Source organism: Plodia interpunctella, chromosome 5 (assembly GCF_027563975.2).
Source record: "Plodia interpunctella isolate USDA-ARS_2022_Savannah chromosome 5, ilPloInte3.2, whole genome shotgun sequence".
NCBI classification, from domain to species: Eukaryota; Metazoa; Arthropoda; class Insecta; order Lepidoptera; family Pyralidae; genus Plodia; species Plodia interpunctella.
The window spans coordinates 652,166-676,313 of NC_071298.1; the positions used below are offsets into that span (position 1 = coordinate 652,166).

The 24,148-nt window shown below is 33.1% G+C and overlaps 1 protein-coding gene across 1 annotated transcript in view; it reads right to left on the reverse strand.

The window, feature by feature from the left end:
* The window catches only part of Nlg3 (Neuroligin 3), an 82,712-nt gene extending 63,956 nt beyond the window's left edge, over nt 1–18,756 (reverse strand). Inside the window, exon 1 of the mRNA XM_053745622.1 lies at nt 18,508–18,756. The gene's annotated coding sequence lies outside the window, so the exon portion shown is untranslated. The remainder of the gene's footprint in view (nt 1–18,507) is intronic.
* Between the last annotated feature and the right edge of the window lie 5,392 nt (nt 18,757–24,148).

Below are 24,148 nucleotides of genomic sequence, written 5' to 3' on the forward strand. Positions count from 1 at the left end.
GCGATGAAATTTGAAATTGGATACTGATTCTGCGCTGGTACGTAAAAAGTATCACATGTTTAACCCCCGACGCAAAAAGAGGGGTGTTGACAAGTTTTACGTGTCTGTCTGTGTATCTGTCTGTGGCATCGTAGCTCCCAAACGGATGAACCGATTTTCGCTTAGTATCTTTTGTGTCATAGATTATTTTATCCCAAAGGTTCGTAGCCATGTTTAATGAAAATCGTTAAAAAGTTTTTTTTTTTCAATTTGTCTAACAAATAAACTTGGTTCTTAAAAAAAATTGAAGAAAGACGAACACATGAATCGATAATAAAATGACAAATTAACAAGTATAAAATATTATTGATGAGGACTGTATTTTCAAATTCTTAGACCAACATTTCTGTACCGTTTTCTAGTAAAATGTATGTAACTATACATAACGTTTTGAATATTATTTTAAGAATATTAGCTTAAAATATATAGAAATTGCAGACCCAATTTACTAACTGATAATGGAAATAGCTTCGTCACGCAACCAACACACTGTATTTTAGAGTTGCTAAGTTAATGTTGTATTGTAGTGAACACATTATGAACATGTAACACAATATTTGTCGAAATTGATTCATAAGAATCATTAAAACCTTCACAATTAACCACTTCTTCCCAATATTTTATTTTAATGATTACTCACAGTAAAATTAAATATAATAGAAAGGTCCAAGGTTCGAATCCCACTCGTATCACATGAGTTTGAACACCAGTCTGAGTCATAGTATTTTTCATCGACCACCACTTGCTTCCGGTGAAGGAAAACATCGTGACGACACATTAATTGATTATCAACATGTATGTGAAATTGAGAAGGCAATGGCAAACCACACTATTAACAGTGCCAAGAAAGCCATTGTGTGTTTCATTCCACGTAATAACCACGATCCTCAGCCAAGAGAAATACGACTATGAAGAAGAAGAGAACAATATGCAGACGTTTTTTTAATGTAATCCTTTTAGTAACCATAAAAAGTATTACGTAAAAAAGCTCAAAGTAAATCATGTGTGCAGCGCCTTAGATAAAGTTAATTAAAAATTGTACGAGGCGAAACCAGCGACATATCTGGGTCGCATTCGATGTTTTTATAACTCACATGACTTTATGCATTGAATAAAAGCAATGAGTTTTATTCAGTGGATAAAGTTGGTCGTATAACCAACGTTACCATTATTTTATGGCTCAAGTAATAACTAGCTGCTATTAAATGTCCAAAGCAAAAATCGGGATCGTTGTCACTGAATGGTAAAATTTTTATGAAAATCATTTTTAAATGTTTTTATTCGTGCATAATATATGGTACTATATATATACTACTCTGTACAAAAATACCGTGTACATTATATAAATATCCTTAACATAAGATCACAATTATTATATGGCACTATTGTCTGATGCATTAGGGCAATCCGTATATCAATTAATTAGTGTGTATAATAATAATAATTAGATACACACTATTAATTGGTATACGGATTGCTAATATAATATAATATTATATATTTTATGGCTAAATCCCGAAGTTCGGCTAAAACTAGGTCTCACTGCACTTACCTTTTCAAGCTTTATCTATTCAACCAATTTTTCTCTTAAATATAATTAGTTAAAGAAGGACATAGGCGACTTTTCATTCCGTGAAAAAGTACCTTTCCAGTTGAAAATTCACACGGGCGAAACCGCGGGAAAGGGCTAGTTTTCTATGAAATATTCAGAAAAAAGACAGACTGAGAAGCCTACTGATACTAATAACGATAAATAATTTATTCTGAAATGTATCAAGCAAATGTGAGTGACTCTACTGAATACGTGTACACAAGTCGATACCGGGCTTAATTAAAAACGATTGAGACGCGTGTATCGGTGATAACTGGGTCAAATATATATCTATCTATGTGGGGTTCGTAAGTAGAAATGCTGTACTATAAGACCCCCATACATTTTCACCGATACAAGTGAACCTGTGTAAACCCACTTGTAATAGTATCTATTTTGATTCCCTACACAAAAACTATTTACTAAAATTTTACTAAAAACACAAGACTTCCACTTTAAATTCAAAAGTTGGTGTTTTCGTGCTATAAGTTCAAAATCTGTGGTATGATAGTGAGACTAGTAGTTCGTTAATATTGTTTTCCAAATGTTGAGTTTACCTTGAATTCTATCAAACACATCATTATTTCTTCGAAATAACGCTTTTTTCAAATAAGTTGGAGCTATTAAAATATGTGCTCTCAAATGGGGAATCTCTCTCTCTCCTTGAAAGATTTCAGTGCAGAGATTACAAAGCACCTCGGTGCTTTGTAGTCTCTGCTCTGAAAGGAATTCGGCGAATTGAAATCTGTTCTATGGTGTGTAATTTGACGTTGTGGTAAGCCACCTTTACGCACGAATAATGAACATCAGCTTACTCAAATTGTGGGTGTAATGTCAATTAATATATTCTATAATGTGTATTGGGTTGTGTCAAGTTAAAATAACCAAGTTAAAATATATGATTAATTATGAATAAAACTTATAATTTTACTTTTATTATCAGAACTTTTGAGGGCGAACAAGAGCTGTTGGCCTTCTGGATAGATAAGGAGTATGCTATTACCCACCACGCGGGCCCTTTGCAGATTGAGTGGTATTACATTAGAAAAAATACTCAAAAATCAGCTTATTTAGTTAGTTTGCTTCTATAAAATCACAAATACTGACAATAACAATCGGCAGAATCGGGTCATCCGAGCGTGAAGATCCGGGTCACCGGCTGACGGCCATCAGATATTGTGACGTCATCAATTTAAATTTTTATTATTTAAAAGCCGTGAACAATCGGATAGACGATCATTGAAAATTTCTTGTGATCAAAATGCAAACGCGAGGAATACATTTTAATGTATAATTCCACTGGAAAATATTTGTCTCTCGCGTTTTTGAAAAAGACCATTCCGACCATTTTTCGATTCAATAATACATTTTATTATTTTTTACGATGTACGCTAACCAATTATATTAACTAAAAAAGAGTAGTAAAAACTTATATTAAATAATGATTTTAATACGGTTTATATTATTTACATATCGTTCTATATAAATATTATGAAAACTTAGTTCACATATTACTTTATATTATTGGAAGAAATTGCTAACAGCTATAAGACCGCTTTTTGCACATATATGTATATTTGTGTCTATTTTTTGCCTTTGTATACTATGAAAGTAATTTATGCACTGAAATATTAATAACAATCGAATTCAGCAAACTCTCGCGCCATAATTTTACTGGTGTAAGCATTTAAGACAATTAGCTTCAGTAAAGTCTTACACGTCACAAAGCTTTACTTAGAGTTTGCAAACTAACAGAAAGCTTGAGTAGGTTGCACCAACCAACTTGGACGTTAATATTAATATGAACGCCGCCGCAACTTAGATAAAAATTCTGCGCAGGTTAAAGTTAACGTCAAAGTTTGACAGATTGGTCTCTTTCTTTTCGAGTCTGTAATCATATCATCTCAAAAAATAAGTTTCCTTCTCAAGGGAGAAACTTATTTTTTCCCTACAGCAGCTAGTTGAATGATACTCCTTCATTACATTGTAAAAAACTTTTTAATGCATTTCGAACGAAGAACAGAAAAACCAACAAGATTTTATTTGATGTATGTTTTGACGCAGTCAGCCCCCAGAGCTGAATAAGATTACCTTTAGGTATTAAATGTTATCTGAAAATTAATAGCGGTCATAATCGCTACAGTACCTTTGTCTAAAAAATAATTGGCTTTCCAGGTAACTTGAAGAATATCTACAAAATTACTGACAGCAAAATTTCGAAGTTTTAATATAATGTAATCAACTTATGTCCAAGTCTTAAAAAAAAATAATGACACAAAATAATCCTATATACTTTATTATAAAGAAAAAAAAAAACGTTTGTATGTTTGAGGCGGGTAATCTCCGAAAACCTCTGAGAATCTCCGGAACTGATTTCAAAAATTCGTTCACCACTAGAAAGGTACATTATCTAAAATTGCTATAGGCTGTATACATTTTATATTTTAGCTGAAAATTCCCACGGGAGCGAAGCACTGGGCTACATCTAGTGTTATATATATATTTTTATAAAATGAACACAATCACACAGAAATACATTAACAAAAAATATATTTTCAATTAGATACCTGATATAGATTAGAATGAGTTACTACTCATATTATCAAAATAAACCGGCGTCGACATCAAAAGGAACAGTAGTCAAGGATCATGTGAACACAAGCTCAAGCACGAAAACTCACCACCTTACCCAACCCTTCCCATTAGACATTCCACACAAGAGCGGAAATTTTTACATAACACCTATATGATAATAATATGGCATAGAACAGAGACTTTACAGAGATGTAGTGATGGTGGAACAGACGGATACACGCTTGACTTGGATATTATTATATAGTTTATCATAAAGATGGTTCGACAATGTTTAAGACGCCCGGCTTTGGATCGAAGAGACTAATGTAATACAAAGAACAATACTATGATAACAATCATATATTGTTTGATATTATATAAGTTCGAGACTTATGGGATACTAACTTAATGATATCATGTTTTATAACATATACATATAATATGTGCATAACTACGTATGTGAGTAAAAATCCGTTTCCCGTGGGAATTTCAGGAAATCCCTTCTTAAAGTGCACCCCTACACTGTCCTAGGAACCTACATGAACCAAATTTCAGCTTTCTACGCCCGGTAGTTTGTGCGTTGTCTGTTAGTCAGTCAGTAAAGCATGAGTTTTATATATATAGATAACACATATACATAGATAAACATCCAAGGCTCAGGTCTCAAGTTCATTCAATAAACAAAACTTACACAATACACAATTGACCCTAAGCCGACGAGATCGTCATAACCTACTGAAGTAGGTTAACGCTAATATGTTATGTCAGACGCCCAGACCATTAAAATTTTGTAATAATTGTGTTCTTTCTCCATATTTTATACTTTGCGAGGCGTACGTTACGAGGCGCGGCCGGGCTTAAAATCAATACTCGCTTAAACTACGGAAGATAATTTTTAGGTGTTTTCTAGCTTTTGAGCATTTTACTAGTTTATTACCATCGAGAATTGATACTATATGGTTTGTTTTTTTGGTTTGTAAAATTGATTACAAACCAAATCGATTTTGATTTCATGACATTGCATAACGAAATAGTTACAAATTACCTAACTTTATGTAAACCAAAACATTAAAGGAATAAACATTTCACATTTTACAAACAAACATTAACGGTCAATTACATTCAATGAAGTTAACCAATTTGAATCCACGCCAAATACTGTTTGCAATGAAATGCCCTTTAAATGGAACTCATTACGTGATTCTTGAAAGTTTCATAAATATTAATTTCCCTGTTTAATTGGGCTCTGTTTTTACTGAAGTAGGGTTTTCTGGCATTTTTTAAAGTAATTTTTATTAACCCCCGACACAAAAAGAGGGGTGTAATAAGTTTGACCACTAAGTGTGTATGTCTGTGTATGTGGTACCGTAGCTCATCAACGTAAACCGATTTGGATGAGTTTTTTTTATTATTATTTGATAGCAAATTTTTATGCGGCCGTTCAAAAGTTGTAGCGAAATGAATATTAAAAGTCGGGGATTTTCCAATTTGTCTAATAAATAAACTTGATGTAATTTTGTTAATAGTATTTTTATAGAGCAGTTGTGGTTGAGTGGTAAAGCGTTTTCCTTTTTATCAAAACGTGTCAGGTTTAAATTCTACTTATTTAGGAGTTTTAACACCCGCCAGAGTCTTGCATTGTAGTATATAGAGAATTTTGTAAATAGTTAATATATATCGAGTGTGTTATTGCTAATACACTGGTGTCAGATTTTATTGAAGTCGCCTAAAGGCATCTGACATGACTTTTACGACTACTAACCGCCATCTAGTGGCAGGTAGTCGCATACACACTTTTCCCCACGATGTTTTCCTTCACCGGAAGCAAGTGGTGGTCTATGAAAACTACTCAAATTCAAATTCAAAATTCTTTATTCAATTTAGGATGGTATACATCACTTATTGACGTCGAAAAATACTTAAACTAAGTCTACTGCCGGCTTCCAAAGCGCAGGTGAAGAAGAAGCGGCGCAACAAACTTCACCGCAGCCTTTTCTCCAAGGACGTCAATTAACAAATATAGGTCTTATATATATATTAAAAATTAGGAGGAGGAATTTACATCATTATTAAAAATGTCAAAATTTGAATAAATAAATAAATAAAATAAAAGTTGTATTTCCAATAAAATTATTGAAAATTGTCACACAAAATATATATATAAATAAAAAGCGTAATGTACAAAACGTACGTAATAATGCCATAAATCAATTACATATGTTATGAGGATACTGCACCATGCTTGGGCTAGATATTATTGTCGTTCACATAATCATCAGACTTGTAATATACCTTTTTACAAAGTAATCAAGAATCCATTTAGGCAATTTGTTATAAAAACGGATACAGTTCCCAACAAAAGACGTTCTAACTTTGGCCAACCGATGCCCGGGGACAGACAATTTATCTTTATTACGTAAGGCTCTATCAGTGTAATCACCAACTTTTTTAAATAAGTTAAAATTTTTCCGGACATGCATAATGTTGTCAAATATGTATTAAGAGGGTAAAGTTAAAATATTAATATCTTTAAAAAAATCTCTAAGGGAACCCCTTCTCCTCAAACCATATATAGCACTACTATATATAAATCAGATTGGTATACAAAGTCATATGGCACAAGTAGGATACGAACCAGAGACCTTTCGAATCACAGGCGGGAGTCTTAAACATTACATCGTATCCACCGCTTCAACTAACTGTCTAATACATTTCAAAATCCAATCTTACACGATCAAGTTACGAAAATGATATCTTGAATTTTTCCCGTGTCCCATTTCCCGCCAAAATAATTTGAGAGCGACATCCAATCAGCAACGCTGTTGCGATCCCGGAATTAATCATCGGTCCAGGTCGGGCCATAAAATATTCCTTTAGGGATCGGCAACTCAGGATGTTACAGTAGTGTGCGACACATAGTTATGGGAATGGGGAGAAGCGACAGGTGACTGTAGATGTTAGAAATATAATAACAAGTTTATTATATTCCTAACTTAGACGCCATATTTTAAACGAGCGTAACCTTGTTTGTCAATATAATACTTCTTGGCGCTTTATATACTGAACTTCTTGATTTTGTAATTGTAGATAAGAATACTATGCGTCGAGAAAAATATTTGTTTAACCATTGTAAGACTGGCTGGTTGTGTAATATGTTAGATGAATTATAACTGTGAAACTTCTTAGTTGTGTCTTAATGTTAGATGAGAGGTAATAACAGCATTTGCCATAAATTTGATTAGCTTAATGTAATACAATATGAAAACAATTTTAGGACAAAAACTTGGTTTCGTCATATTTTTGGTTTTCAGTTTTGACGGCCATAATATTTTGTTTCTTAACACAATTTTGTCAAGAAATCAGCTAAATAATAGAAATTAAATTAAATTGTATTAAAATAACATTTCGGCGAACTAAGATTTTTTTTATTGTGTATTGTATTTAAATAAGTAAGTTTTTTTTTGTATATAACCTTTTGTTTCATAATGCTGATTTTACCAAGAAATCAGCTAATTTATTATAATCTATTAGGGCGAATTAAAATTAATTTTCGGCAAAGTTTTTTTTTTACATTATTATGCAACGTATTTTATCCTTATATACTCTGTTGGGTTAGGTCTTAGCTGCGGATATTAAATATTGATCCCCGAAGCCTTTTCGGGTAGCGCCAAAAATTATGTCGAGGTATTTGCATGACGCGGCGGAATATCGGAACTAGGGATTCTGTTGAGCGTGTAAGTCATTGAATATTATACTTACTTACTCTAGCTCAGCGACATCAAAGTGATTCTTGGCCTCGGGAACGAGAGAGCGCCATTGGCTTTTGTTCTGCGCTATGGTTATATTTTGAGTAAATATTTATATATAATAATGTTAGGGGGTTATTGATTGTTACACTTAAAATATTTTTTGTTTTTTCGTTTCACAAGTTTATATCTAATATAGACCAAGAAAGATATCGATGACAGATGAGTGTAACCAAATGAGATAGAAGATTTCCATACAAGTTCCCGGCTCAATACGGCTAATCTCATACAAAGTGATAGATGAAGAGCATCAAGAGCGCCCTTCTTCTCGTGTATTTCTAATATGCACGTCTATGGAATGAGTAATATTATATTTTATAGGTATATTTTTTGTCTAGAATTTCTAATTTTATGTAGATTTTAAAGCCTCGCCTGTAATGGCAAGCTTAACTTTTTTTATGACGAACACGATTTGAAAAAGGAAATATTTTTAAGGAAAACCGGTTAAAATTTTAACTGAATTGGAAACCAACCAACGATTTTCCTTGTGATTTTACTCCGTGGTAGCTAAAGAACAACAGAGATCAGATGATTCTCAGAATAGTTTGAGTCCATAGCAGAAAAGGCTGCAGAAAAGGAAATAGTTACACTTATATACCGGGAGACGATATCTTACAGATTGAGATATTACAAAGCAATTTCAAAACTTGTATGTTGGGATACTTACTCAATAGACCCAGGTCAGAGAGAGAACGAAAGGTCATTTTTTCTTGGCCTTACTGGAGATCAAACCTCCGTGGTGAATATTCGTTAAATCTGTCATTATAAAATCACGTGTCCTTCATTATTTTGCCAGTTTCATAGTTCATGATGGTCCTGTGTTTCACCTATTTCGAGACGACAACTTCACTTTATAAATTTATATCTAATCCCGTTGCAATCTAACAAGAAATTGATAAGTTATCTCCGTGTTACCTACTATACATCACCCTTCATAATCAATATTTATAACGTGAGCGTTGACTCCGCACAGACTAAAATTACTCTTGACGGGTTTCTTCGGAGACAAAGATTTCGAAGACTGATGGCGTCATAGAAATACCATAACTTATCAAAATAATACTTTCGTATTTTTCATTTAAATATTTCTTCCGAAAAAAATAAATTTTAGAAATTTTAGACTGTTACGATAGATTGATTGTTGTACATAGTCGATAATTGTAGTCGTTTGTAAGCGATATTTTCTTTATTTCAAAATGGTATAACCAATTCAGCTATATTTATACTTACAACGTATCACGTATAAAACAATTCAGAAGACATTTAAAAATATTTACACTGTTAGCGCGTTTTATGAAAAAATAAATTACTAAGTAATATTATATATTTTGAAAAAACAGAGTAATTGTTAGTTTTAAAATATAGATATTTATGAATGACAATCAAATTCTTTTAGAGCAATACGTCACTGTACTTTGTCAGAACTGAGCAGTAAAACACAACAATCCCCGCTTTCACGTACAATGTTATAAAAGACAATTTCGTTACAGAATTCATTTGTGTTGTTATGCCTTGGAGAGAATAGTTTGTGGGATTTTTATTGTTTGGCATTTTCGCTTTAACGTTTCAAGTTACTAATTTATTTGTATAAAATACGTGCCGTAACTAAATACTAGTTCAATGTTATACAGAGATACGGTAGACTTTAGATACTAGAACGTTTTCCATCTTGTGGAAGTGAAGGCTAAGTTAACAAATTGACATAAAACAAGACACAAGGCCGAAAAAAAATCAATTTGCTTCAACAAACTTGTGTTTCATAAAAGTACACTCTCAACTTGTAAGGCCCAAAACTCAACGGTCATAAATTTCAGCGCGAACGTAATTTCATGGCTCCGACTTAGTGATGCGCCGTTCTGGGAACAAAAGAAGTGGCTGGGAATGTTCCCATTTGGTACAAATAGGTAAAATTATTAGTTTAAAAGAATCATTAGATGAAAATATAACAAAAAAAAAAAAATAACGATTTCACTAATCGAAATTCTTCTAAGATGAGTTACAATCGAACGTATAAAAAAGATAACACTCAGCAGCTCACATAAATTAGTAAGTTGTATCTTTTATGATATTATAATAATATACATTTGTACACCTTTTTTGGAATATTCAATAAAACAAATAAAATAAGAAACAAATAAAATAATAAATAAAATAAGAATCTTTGGAGAAACCCCCGCAAAAAAATGTTGCGCCGCTTCTTTTCACCTGCGCTTAAAGTCGGCAGTAGACTTAGTTTTAAGTAAATTTTTGAACGTCAATACGTCAATTTTATCATCCTTTGAACAAATAATTACATTTTGTCTACTACAATTTGTTATTGTCAGTAAAACATGAGACCTTGTTCCCACTACAGGCACATCACTAGTAAGCTTCAATGCGGTGTGTTCCTAGAGATTTATCTTGGAAATGCCTTGTTTACCCTGGAGGGCACTGGCCGTTTAATAAGCCCATTGCAGGTTTATTAACTGGTCATTCGTGTTGTCTCACGTGGAGGTCCCAGTGGCCGGAGATAGAACACTTTAGTTAATACACTCGGACATTACTTTTGCCGCTTTGTTACCTTTGATCAAATGTATTAGATTTTTCTATATTTCTTTTGTTTCTAAATAGTTTGTGTCAAGTCTTTATATTTTATGAATGACTGACATAAAAAAATTGAATTATAAGTGTAAGTACACTTATAAATAAATAAAAAACAAATTAGAACAGTCATTTCTCTATGAAAATCTTCGCTTGTTCCAAATTACATTCTTAGCTGTGACGCTGCACAGGCCGTATTAAAGTTTGCGTAAAAAAACATTTGAAGATTTGAGCATCATTAAGAAAAAAGGCTCCTGTTTTCATAGGAGTAATGAAAAACAGTTACGGAAATGACAACAGGGGATTTTAATACCGGCCATCATGACTGACGTCAATGCTCTTTGGGATTACTACTGGCACGTTGCTTTTTGGCTGTTAAGGCTAACAATGTATCCTTTAGTCGCCTCACACGACATCCACAAGAAGATATATGTGCTCTTATTCTAAGGCGGGACCACACGCTAATAAAAACTACATTAAACTTTTCCTTTGTATGTTATCTCTATCTTAACTATTACTAAAGGGTTAGTAATATAGTTATTGGCCACTAGAATTAGTTTTAAATTATGCAAACGAATTCAAAGTTAAATTTATTACTGCATCAAGAATCTAAGCATAAACTGAATAATTAAGGAAACCAATTCCCTGGGAATGGCGACCGTAAAATTCATAGTTCTTCGCATAACCTTCGGTAATACAATGAGTGAATATCTACTACAATAGCTAACGCTTTTAAATTTACATTTCCGATTAGAAACTTTAATTTACTAAGAGTCGGCTACACCAGTCAACCTTGACGGTAACTTTATCCTGCGTACAAAAATACAAAGTACGCCAAATGACGGCGGCGCGTAGATTAAAGTCAACGTTAGTATTAACTAGTTCAATCGACTCTAATACAGTGCAAATAAATTAAATTTGTCGTAGTTGATTATGGTAATCAGTACACTCATTGAAAGTTCATATATGTTCGTAGCGGTTGGTTAATATTTCGTAGCCCCAGTGCATTTTCAAATGCGCCGGCAAATCAATTGTTTGTCTATTGTGTCTCGATTCTGTGCGATCGACTGGTAATAAAATTTTAATAAATATAATATTACAGTAGCTGATAAGGTCTAGTGAAAAAGCTAACAATCATGGTTTTATTACTACTTTTTGAATGATCTTTATTTCATTAAACATGGATTTAAGTCTACATAAAAGGTTTTTTTGTGAGTATCACATGTTTCATCATCAGTTTTAATATATTGGTTTATATTAATTATGCATTTTCTTGTATTAACAAGTAACGTCCTGTCTATTTTCCTCAAAAAAACGTGTTGCACTCCGGGATTGCCGGCAGAAGTGAAAACTTGAATATTAACGTTGTGCATTTTTGACGTCTTACGAATTTTCCATCAGGTCACGTGTCCTGACGCGAGTTTAACATTTTTCACCCATCACAAAAAGTGCACAACGCCGCTAAAGAAGTTTTCACTTCAAAAAATGTCGCATAAATTTCAATATCTCTATTCAACTTGTGGGTGATACACGTATACATACATGACTAATGACGTCAAAAATGTACTTAAAACTGAGTAGGGTACAGCTGCAAAGGTTCAGTTAAGTTATATTATCTAATTATTTCCTTGCAAAAAATTTCAAAATTAAGACTTTTGCAGGCGACTGAACATAAAACAATATTTGTTTATATATATTTATTGGATGATAATAATTGTTATTAACAAGTTTTTAAACAATAATCCAATCAATTTGAATAATAAAATTGTATTAAATTTCCAAATCTTAAAGCAGTAAGTAGATAAATTTCAGTGTATACTCACTCATGTGGCGTCGAAGCCTGAAGGCAGTTTATAGAGCACGATTTGCATAACAACGCCAATTTACAGGCTTCGCAGGTGACGCCGGGTTGGATAACTTGTATAGTTGTATGACGTCTGTTTAAATTGACTTTGTATTAATTATCCCGTTCCTTCATTCATTACTGAATCTAAACTCTGATTTTGCTTTTAACTTAACATTAACTGATTTATTGAATTTCCTATAAATATGTATATAGTATATATAAATATAGATGTATATATATATGCATATATGTTTAGTATTCAGTCAAAAAAAAACGAAAATAGATTATACATATATTCCATCTCCAAATATTAAATGTAGGTTTTGAAGATTGTTTAAAGGAAATGGTTCATATATTTTGTACCTTAAACTTCTGTATCACTTCCTTCTCTTTCAAAATTCAAATTCTTTATTCAATTTAGGATGATATACATCACTTATTGACGTCAAAAAATTACTTGAAACTAAATCTACTGCCGGCTTCCAAAGCGCAGGTGAAGAAGAAGCGGCGCAACAAACTTCACCGCAGCCTATATAAGTATACACATATAGATAAACATCTCAAACCCAGTACAATCTGAAAAAGATCATGCTCCTTCTTGACCAGGGATCGAACCTGGGACCTACAGTATAGCACTCCGGTATGATGACCATTAGGTCACAGAGCTCGTCAAAGGAAAATTTAAATAGGTACACATTACAAAGGGAAACATTTGAGTCATACTCGCTATTTTGTTTTAAATGTTTGCTGTGGAAAGTACAGGCCCTTGTAGGGCCTGTACTTTCTTTTTATGTGACATATTTTTAACCTGTGACTTGCAATAAATGATCCGAATCTAAACTTGAACATCTCTAAAGTAAACTTGAAAATCTGTGCTGTTTATAAATTTCAATTAAATCTTAATAATGTTTAACACAATACTAAAAGCAAAATTGTAAAATCAACTTGTAAAAACTCAGAAATTATTATAAAACAACATTTATTTATTGCCGCTTTCAGGACGCAATTTGAAAAGCAAATTCTTTTCAAAAATTTGCATGAATTGGGGTCTAGCTGATGAATTGCAGACTTATTCAGCAATACAGATTGCAATTGATTTTACCTGCATTGTACAGCCTCATCACAATGCTACGAATCATATGCTATCAACAGCAAGGTCACAATGCATGAACAGGCAAATTACGTGGGGAACAAATGTCTGGCTATGCTGCTTCCACCTGGCTCTGGCAGAAGAAGCACACCCAAGAAGCACTGGCTTTATGTCGTTACGTATAAACATGATAACAGGATGGTTAAGATCTTGTAAATAAATAAAAAATGAAGGAATACCCAGAATCCAAATTTGACTCTAAATGGCTGAGGAAAAATCCCGAAAAACTCTCAGACAAGATTGATTTGCATGTAGAATTATAGATCCAATGATAGATATAAATTATAACGACCCGATCATATAAACAACAAAAATAAATTAAGCAAATTGTATTCTAAAATTCCCATTAAAATTACCATCAATAATTCATCAGATATCGATGGCCTAAAAATTCAACGTATAATTTGAAATAACAGGACTTATTTTAACTGAAATTGGCGGTGACCCAGAAACATTTAGCGTCAGTACGGTCAACAGAAAATCAACCTTTAAAATTGCACCAAACTCACCTCTATTACTGCGCATTAAAGCCTCTGCGGGGTAGCCTAACATGCAGTTAGGGCCGAATCTGGCATTTGGCTCGGTTTAGACATACAAACATGCAGTCTAACATGATTTTGGATGAGTGTTGACTTGGCTCGAAGCTCGTATATTATTTGATTGGTCTGAATATTGGTATTGTTAGTGTTAACTGCCAAATCTGTATAGATAAAGCCCTCTCGTCATCGCATGTTGCCGGTTGCTATATTATTAGAAATTATTTTTTATTAATTTCATGTATTGTAAGATGACTCATCCAAATATTTCGTATTGGTTTTCCTATAGTCATTTTGTAACTAACAAATGATCAAACAAAACAAATCAGTTCAATATTAAATACTGTGACGTCCTTGTCGCCGGTTGATTGTTAATTCCAGTCGAAAAGAAGGAGATAGTCTTGAGTTCTGTCAAAATATTCTGCAAAATCGACCTACAATTCATGTTTCCTCTGGTTGACATAGTATAAAACAAAGTCGCTTCCCGTTTTCTATCTATATCTATGTACCTAGATCTTTAAAACTACACAACGGCTTTTGTTGCGGGTTTTTTACCTCTTTAAGGGAAAATTTTTGCATTCAAAATTAGTGATTGGAAAAAGCAACAAAGGGTAAAAAGATACGGCTTATCGGCGTTTTACCAGCTTCGCTCAGGAAGGGTCCAGTTATCGGTCACTCGGCACTAATTGGTCGGCCGGCCGTGTGTCATTCTGCTAATAGCTCCACGGCTGCTTTGTTTATTTAAAAAAAAATGTTTTTTCATTCGTTACTCAAGTTTTACATTGTTTTTGATATAGCTATAACTGTGTCACTGTTGGAACCAGCTAGGCAGATTGGTAATATAATTTTATGTAATTGATATACTATACATGCATTATCTGTTATTCATGATGATGTAACGCTAAGAAACAATGTTTTCAAGGAGGCTTATAACAAGGTGGTTGAGAAAGGCTAAAGAAGACGAAGAAGAAGAAGCAATATTTTACTTTTTATGATCCCTAGATCAAAATCTTTATGATCCCTAAAAATTCTATGATCCCTAGATCATGATTCCTAAATTACAGTGAATTAAGGGAACTAAAAAAATTTTGATTGCTGAGCAATATAGTAAACCTATAAAGGATTAAAATCTTTTGATATTAGCCATGTAGCATGTAATTTTGATATAAATATCCACGTTACCGCAGTGTTTCACTGTAAACTAAAAGTATTACAAAAAGCAACCGTTTCGATTCATGGTGATAACACTAAAAGGCGTGTTCAGTCACGCTACGTGTTGATTTGACTACGATGCATTGCGGGGGTACTCTGATCAGGAATGATTCGACGTCGATTTGATACTGACGGAAATAATACTCTCAGTGTGATGGGCACCTTGACTATAGGGCCTTCACTAGATATTTTTAATTGATAAGGATGTATAAATAAGTTATTTTTTAAAATAGTTTTTAGTTCAAATTAATATGATTCTGTTTGTATTTATTGTTAATTCTATTTTGTGATTAATATAGTAATCAAATATGTACAAATGATCATAGTAATCTTTCGTTTCCTTTTTATTCATTAAAAAGTTTAAGGATAGTTTAAGCTAAAGTATATTTCTTCACTATCGCACAATTTGACATTGTGAGTAAACTAAATTAATGGTTTATTAATCGAATCACATAAAATTAATAAATCATTACAATTATGTAACAATGGAACTGTTTGCACATTAACTCACTAAACAGATTCATGACTTTCATAACCTGTTTTCTATTCAGTACTCAACACAAGACGTCTAATCGCCTGTGACCTGTTACAGCCAATAAAAATACGTCCTGTTATATTTATTAACCTTCTTATTCATAAAAATGTTGAAGGATAGTTTAAGCTAAAGTATGTTTTATCACTATAGTTTGACATTGTGGCAAATCTTGGCGTTGGCAATGTGTAATGCTGTTGTTGTAGATAAAAATAAGTATCATACATCATATAGAATTAGATTATGTGAGACGGTTTTTCTTTATTTTGCTAATAAACTGCAAAGCAATTTAGCATAGTATAGATAATAAATATTAATAATAAATAAATATATTATGACAAATCACACAGATTGAGCTAGCCCCAAAGTAAGTTCTAGACTTGTGTTATGGGATACTAACTCAATGATACTATATTTTATAACAAATACATATAATAAACATCCAAGACCAGGGCTAATCAGAAAAAAATCATTTTCCATCATGACCCGAGCGGGGTTCGAACCCGGGACCTCTCGGTTCAATGACAAAATCATATGGTGTGGGGAAATAAAATAAATAAAATTGACTGAACGCGACAGAACATACTTTAGCTCAAAGTATGCTTGAACATTTTTAAGAATAAGAGGCATATACCCATTGCTGGTGTATTGACCTTTATGGATGTATACAGAAGTACAGATATTAAATTTGAACTGTTATTTCTGGCGAAGTTTGCTATCTATATTATGAAGTCACGAAACACGAGAAATAATACCCAGTTTAAATTACGACGTTTTGACCATAGTCAGAACACGCCAGCTAACATCATTCAAACATGACAATATCTATTTATCTCACCCCCAATGTGACCCTTTTAACGTAACCGAATATTTCAATAGTCTTACCCTTATCACGTAATTGTTGCAGTGGTGTAACCCTGTAGATATGTCCGGAGAGTAACGTACGATGTGACAGTTTAAGACAGCTATGCATATATACTTCAAGCATACCTATATATGCTATATATAGGTATGCTTGAAGCGGTGTTGATGTAATAGTTAAGACCGCCTGTGAACTGAAAAATCTCGTTGGAATAATTCTTCAGCTACGAGAGTTTGTATAATAGTACTTAATGCGACCAACACTTCTTTTTGTAGAAGGAAAACATAGTGAGAAACTTGCACTTTGACAATTTATCATCTAGTGTGCAAAATGGAGAAGGATGGCAAGCCACTCCAATAATATTGTCAAGAATGTCGTTGCAAATATTATATATCATTAAGTGGAATGAACACATAATTTCACTTAATGATATTTAATATTTGCATGCTATTTAGACTATGTACATTATGTACTTTTATATATTATTAGAAAGAAAAAAAAAACATTGTAAGAAACAATAATGGTAAGCCGATCTGGCATGATAGGGACCAACACTGTTCAAATGAGTTTCTTTCGGCATTTCTTCTCAGCAGTGGTCGTTCCGAAATGCCAGTAGTTTGTAGCTTGTGAGAAATAACTATAAATATAAAGATTGACGAGAAAAAGTGCCTGTGAAGGTCTAATTTCTGAATAAATGATTTGAATTTGAATTTTTTTGAATTTGAATTTTAGAAGCATTACACGTATTCGTACGATGATTTACTGTAACACTTATTCTACAGTATTTTGAAGCAAATAAATAAATAAATTAAAATTTGGCCATGACCTCCGGCTGTGAGGAAGACGACTGTAAAGAATATTAGAGGCAGTTGTAATGAACTTCTAATACAAGTGGAAATTCACGCGGGTAAAGACACCGACCGTAACAAAATATAGTTGAAAAGACGTAATCTGATTTTTTGTAGAGAATAAATCGGAATCAGCAAAAAAATACGATTCCAAACATCATATAATCAAAATAATTAATTGGAAAAAAATGGCAGTTCGACTATCGGGTCTTAAACTATGGATTAAAATTGACTATTCTAAATAGTAAATACAAATCCGTTGTTTTATCTAATGATTAAAAGAACACGTATTTTGAAATATTACATTTAGTCGTGTGTAGTTATTTAAGCCATTTAAAATATTTACTTACCAAATGTTTCTTAGATTTACGCGAACATAATACCTATGTTGCAAGGTTTAACACAAATATTTAATATCTTACGTATAGCTGGCCTATGAAATTTCAATAACATTCATTCGATCGACCTATATGAAATAAATAATTTTCTGATATAATTTAATTACCTTATACGTAATAAGGTAATTAAACTATATCAGAAAATTAATATTAAAACATATAAGTAATTCACACATTGCCAAAAACTATACATAGTAAAAACAAGGTCACCTCGATTTATCGAGTTTTTCAACAAACTCCGCCGTGAAATTTGACACGTGACCTATTTCAAACAGTTTTAGCTGCTATAGAGGAGCACATAGGTACATGGAGACTATGAAAACGTAATTAAATTATTTATAAAATCCAAAAAAATAATTTTAGATTTTTTGTGAAGTATATAAACTAACCTAAATAAATTGCCATTCATAACGTCTCAACGTGATTCAAAACAACCAATATTGCTATAATAAAATATTGTCGTCTCTAGGAAAAGCTTTTAACATATTAAATTACTCTGAACAGAGTTCAGCAAAAGATAATTCGTAACTCACCATTAGGAAACTCCGGTTTTCAATCCACTACCGTTAAAGTCTCACGCACTAAACATATTCACTTAAACATACACTATCAATCACTTACACCTAACAACGTTTGCACGAGTCAATCGCGTACAAAAGTGTTGACACTTTCAAAAAATATCACTGGCAATTTCTGTCGCGTTCCAATTTTGAAATTGCATTAATATTCGTCGGGGCGCGGTTGTAACACGTTGCGGCAAGGCGCGCCGCTTCACTGACGGCTTTTGAGGCTAAGCCACTTCTGCGCATGTCTGCCCGCGCAGATTCCGTAAAAAGAGATGAAAATGGCGTGTGCCGATTGTCGGCACGATGGACACCGATTCATGACGAATTCTCAGCTGCCGTGACGCTAGGCTCGTTAAAGGTTCCTCTGAACATCTCTCGGCGATAAATCCTAGTTAATTCTGTTATTGTGTTTCGGATTTATGGGAATGTTAGCTTATTGTGAATAAATATTGTTCTAGTAACAATTTGTTTTGCGCGTAATAAAAATATTTACTCTTATCCTTTTAAGTTAAATTTTGCACGTGTATAAATGTTTCGTTTTGTTATTTTAGGATAAAGGTTGTTTTGCTTATAGGAGTTCGATTGGAACATTTTGCGGTATTTACACAAATATTTTACAATATTTTTCTTTATATCATACGATTTACTTAATTTAATTTTATTATTAGATTTCATAAGATTTTATCAAATTTGTATGTCAATGATATGTAAACATTTTAGGTATTACTAAAGTAGGTTCTTAGAAACTACTTTAGTAATACCTAAAATGTTTACCCTTTCGAAAGCCCTTATGCGTTCCCCTGCTCTAACCCGAGGCTTTCGCTCGGGCGAATTCGGTAATCTTCGGCCATCATCGTCTCGTAAACGGGACGCTATTTTTACGACCTTACAGTTACATACGCTGACAAACAATTCTTCGCTTTTCTGCGCGACTGTATTACTTCAACGTAAGGTTGACTTTAGTTTATATTTTCCATTTTTATTTTTGTAAAGCGCAAAGAATCGGACCGTGATAGCCTTCTCTGAATTTTTTCCGGCTATGTTTCTTTGAGTAAAGAGATAAACATGTGTGTACAATTTTGTTGTGGGGAATATATTCGCCTGAATGTTTGGCAAGTTTCTTTTTGATGCACTTCATGGGGTCGCCGTAAGTTGGGAGGGTAATTTACATCTTTGTTTGTGATATCTCTCTAAGGAAGATGCTGTTTTGCTGATAATGAATTTGTGCTTTAATATTTTCTTCTATTAGTTTATACGGAAATCGGTTGTCTGGTACATGCTGCCGTATAGTAAAGCAGGAAATCGTGAGAAAACATAAACACTCTAAAACCACAACCACATTGATAAAAAAATACAATTCGACTGACAAATTTAAATTTTACATTTAGCATTTGCTGTTTCGTAGCACTTGCTACGTTTCGTAGCACTTGTAGCGCCTACAGCGTAGACGCAGCTAATGTAGACGCAGTTAAATTTAATTCTGTACAATTTGTACAAGTAGTATCATTATACGACTGAGTAACAAAGTTAGATGATGTAATATGTCAAACTTTTATCCTTTCTTTTTATACTTTACGAATTTGGCTCGATATGACTGTATACTACAGTGATTGTGAAATATAAAAAAATCCTGTGGCCTACTTAAAAAATGAAAAGAAATTCTTTCGAAAACATTACTTTGTTTTACTTTTCTTTAATATATATTTACAAAGTCCATTTCGAACTAAATATTTTTAACATTTTCTTTCTAAACACGAACAATCATAAATTAGCTCGGCCACAATAAACCCAGTGTTCTAATAAAGAAAACAGAACAATAACGCGAAAGCAGTATTTGCAAAGTAAATCATAAGTCAAGCGATGCATGAAAGCACTGTGTACCGGCGGCGGCGCAGAGTAGACAAATATACAGAGTCCCCGGTGTGCATGTCGAAAATCACCGCAATTTCTGAAGGTATTTAGTGAGCGGTAATAATATTTCAAATATGAAGGCTTACATGCGTATGTTTATAAGCAAATTGCGTTAATTTATCCACCATTGTTTTACATAACTCCGTTTTCCGTTCATTTTAAGTACTTAAAACTACGTAAAACGAATGCCTATTTTTGAATTTGCAATTGGATTTTTCGTGTTCAATATAGGACTTGGATTGAGTTGAAGGTGGCTACTCGGCCATTTATATCTCTACCACTGGCCGAGTCTGAGTTCTGCTCAAAAATAGTGGTGGTCGAGTAACCTTTTTTTAAACTGTTTGTGGTCGAGACAACGACAAAGAATATTTATTTGCAAAAACACAATTTTATTACTAATTTTATAATATGGTGTTAAAAGAAAATTTAATCTTACATGTTTCGTCGGCTATGCGTATACAAATTTGACCGTAAGTTGAGGTTCACGTAAGTAAAATCATATGCCAGATATTATATATGGCCGAGAAGCCACTTATGTTGGAGAAAGGTGACATTTTATTCTGTAATTTCAGAATTCAAGCTACGCTACATGTATATTAATTTGTCTCATTTATTTAATTAGTATTTTTAAATACAACATAGTGCCATTAATGAAATAAATAAAAATATTTGTCTTGTCGTTTGATTGTATATTTGATTGATGATTATTTAGGTACCTACTAGAACTAAAGGACCAAGGAGCCGTTAACATTGAAACTAGTTTCACAATTTTGACATGTAGAATGAAAATACGATTTAGTATTGGCTAGTGGTTCAGTTATTAATGAATAGTTTTATTAGTGACTTTTATTAAACTAGTACCACTTTTCCCACATGTTCTTTCAAAACAGAGAGTAATTTAATTTAATTATATTGAAGACTCTGTTTCCTAGCTCGCTATATTCCGCCGGAACTATGGAATTAGGTCAAGCGTCTCCAGACATTACGATATTCTTACGGTGTTTAAACTGTTTAAACACATTGTCTATGTTCAAAAGGTGGATAAATGATATATACTTTGGTGTTTATTATAATATTCTATTAAAATAATATCATTACCTGTGATATTGATGACCTCGATGGCTTAGTGGTAAATTGCTTGCCTCCGAACCGAGAGGTCCCGGGTTCAATCCCCGGTCGGCTCATGATCTTGTTCTGATTGGCTCGGGTCTTGAATGTTTATCTATATATGTATTTGTTATAAAATATAGTATCGTTGAGCTAGTATCCATACACAAGTTTCGAACTTACTTTGGGGCTAGCTCAATCTGTGTGATTTGTCCTAATATATTTATTTATTAATACAAAAGTTACATCATCAAAGTATTAATTTCATATATCGACATCCAAATCGGTTCCAAGATGTGAGTATTTAGGTTGTGAGATTAAACATTCGTAAATGCAAAAAAACAGTAGAATTTCAACATTGGTACACAATATCTATAAAAACTATGAAAAACCTGTGTTTGTACTCATGTAAGTACAAACTATCTTGCAGGTTTCAACGCACTTTACCCATTTGTAATTAACATTTTAATACTATTTTTTAACACTTTGATAAATAGTAATTTTGCTATTAACTGTATGTTGCTTTTAAGTATTTCAAAAATACTAATATTATATATAAATGCAAAAGTAGGTATGTTTGTTACCCCTTTACGCTTTTTCTGCTTACGCAATCCTCTTTAAATTTTGCATATATGTAATTTGAAGTAAGGAAAAGGACATATGGCACTTTTCATCCCGTAAAAATAAATGTTCCCCTGGGGGGGAATTCACGCGGGCGAAGCCGCAGGCATAAGCTAGTTATTTATAAATCTGGTCCAGTCAGTGAGTTGTGATAATTAATCTACATCTCCAACAATACGATTACTGACACTTAACCTACATAGCTTTAGGAAGTGTTAGTAGCACATGCAAAGTTTGCGCAGAACAAGTTGAGCAATTGAGTTTTACGAGGCTCTTCGTCTTGCAGCTCGATGCATCGAAAAATCTTCGTTTTCGTATATCATAATGATTCCAAATATGTATGCTTATCTATTTTACCTTGATTATACATATTTTTTACAATTAGCTTGTAAACTACCCTCATTTGTAAGATTAATTTTAGTTTTGTGTGTGTAGATTTTTGTGTTGAGAAATAAAGTGATTGCATGAGATATGGAAAATAAAATAAAACACGTAGAATTACTTGCAAATAATACGGACAATAATAACTTATTTACGGTCTATAAAATGATGAAATATAGCTCGGCGATATAGCCGCTCTTTAGGAAACTCCCATAAAAAGTTAGGTGACATCGATAACGACCTAGTTTTTGGCTGAAGAATTACTCGAAGGCAATAAAGAAATATCAATATTACATAAAATGAGGGTAGTGAGAGATAAAGCGTTGAAGGAATAAGGTCACGGAAGGTTACGGTTATTATGACTATATGGCGTGTGTCGTAACGTATTACTTTATCTGTGAGATAACTCTTTCTTTATGTGATAAATAGTACAAGGTATAGAAAGGGATATCTCTAATCTGAACATTTCATAGATATTCCTTTATAATATCATGCAGGCAAACAGACATGCTGCATCATGGTAAGTGGTCACCACTGCCACACCAAAGGTCACACACGGGTCAAACCTGTATCAAATAGCAGGTTAAAAAAGTAATTGCCCACTAAGACTTTTTTCTAATATTGTAACCTAGTTTTTAAATTTAATTCATTTATTAAAAATACAAATTATAAAACAAAATAAAACATAAATAATTGCAAAGTCAATCAAAAATGCCACCCCGAATTGTACCCGGTTCAAAAGTACCCATAACGCTAGTTGCGTTTCCTCGTTGGATAGCAATTGATAGCCTTTGAACCAAGTACCATCCGGAGCGGTAGTCACATCCACGACACCTTAAACGCCGTCCTATCTCACCAACAAAGCGCTTCGCCTCCGAACACCATGGGCCAGCCGTTTCCACGGCAACTGGAACAAACTCGTACTGATTGGATAAAATAGAATACTTGGCCATTTTAAGTTCAGCTGCCACCCTTGCAGCGGCCCCAGGCAAACGCTTACTATTAGTGAGTTTTTAAATATTTTCATATGCACACTACCTTGGGGAGTGGAGTAACTCTCTGGGGACAAAAAAAAATGTTTCACACGTACACTGCCTAATTTATGGCCTGATGTTTTGCCTCAGCACCTTGGCGTCGAAGCCCAGGCTCCACCGTCTCCATTTCATTAGCACATAATTATATCATCCCTGAAGATTTTTTTTATAAATAAGTTAGGATTATTTTTGACAAATACATTATATTTCGAAACTGTACAAATATAGAACAGTCGACATTTTTATTTCTTTCAATAAATATTTGCATGATGTAAAACTAATATAAAGTCTATTCTCTGATACATACAGACACAGCTCTTTGATTAGAAGAGGAATACACAAGAAATGTACTATAATAATTCATTCAAAATACGTATTTTTAATTACTACCCCGTTGAAAGTGCGCATTCCCGAAAAGGTCCGAAATACTTCAAACGGTACTGTTAATTGTTCAATTCATTTTGCGAATTCCTTAGTCGACTACTGGGAGTCGTCCTTTTTAGTTATATTCAGAGACAAGCGAGGAATTTGATTTCTACTTAATTTGTAAGTCT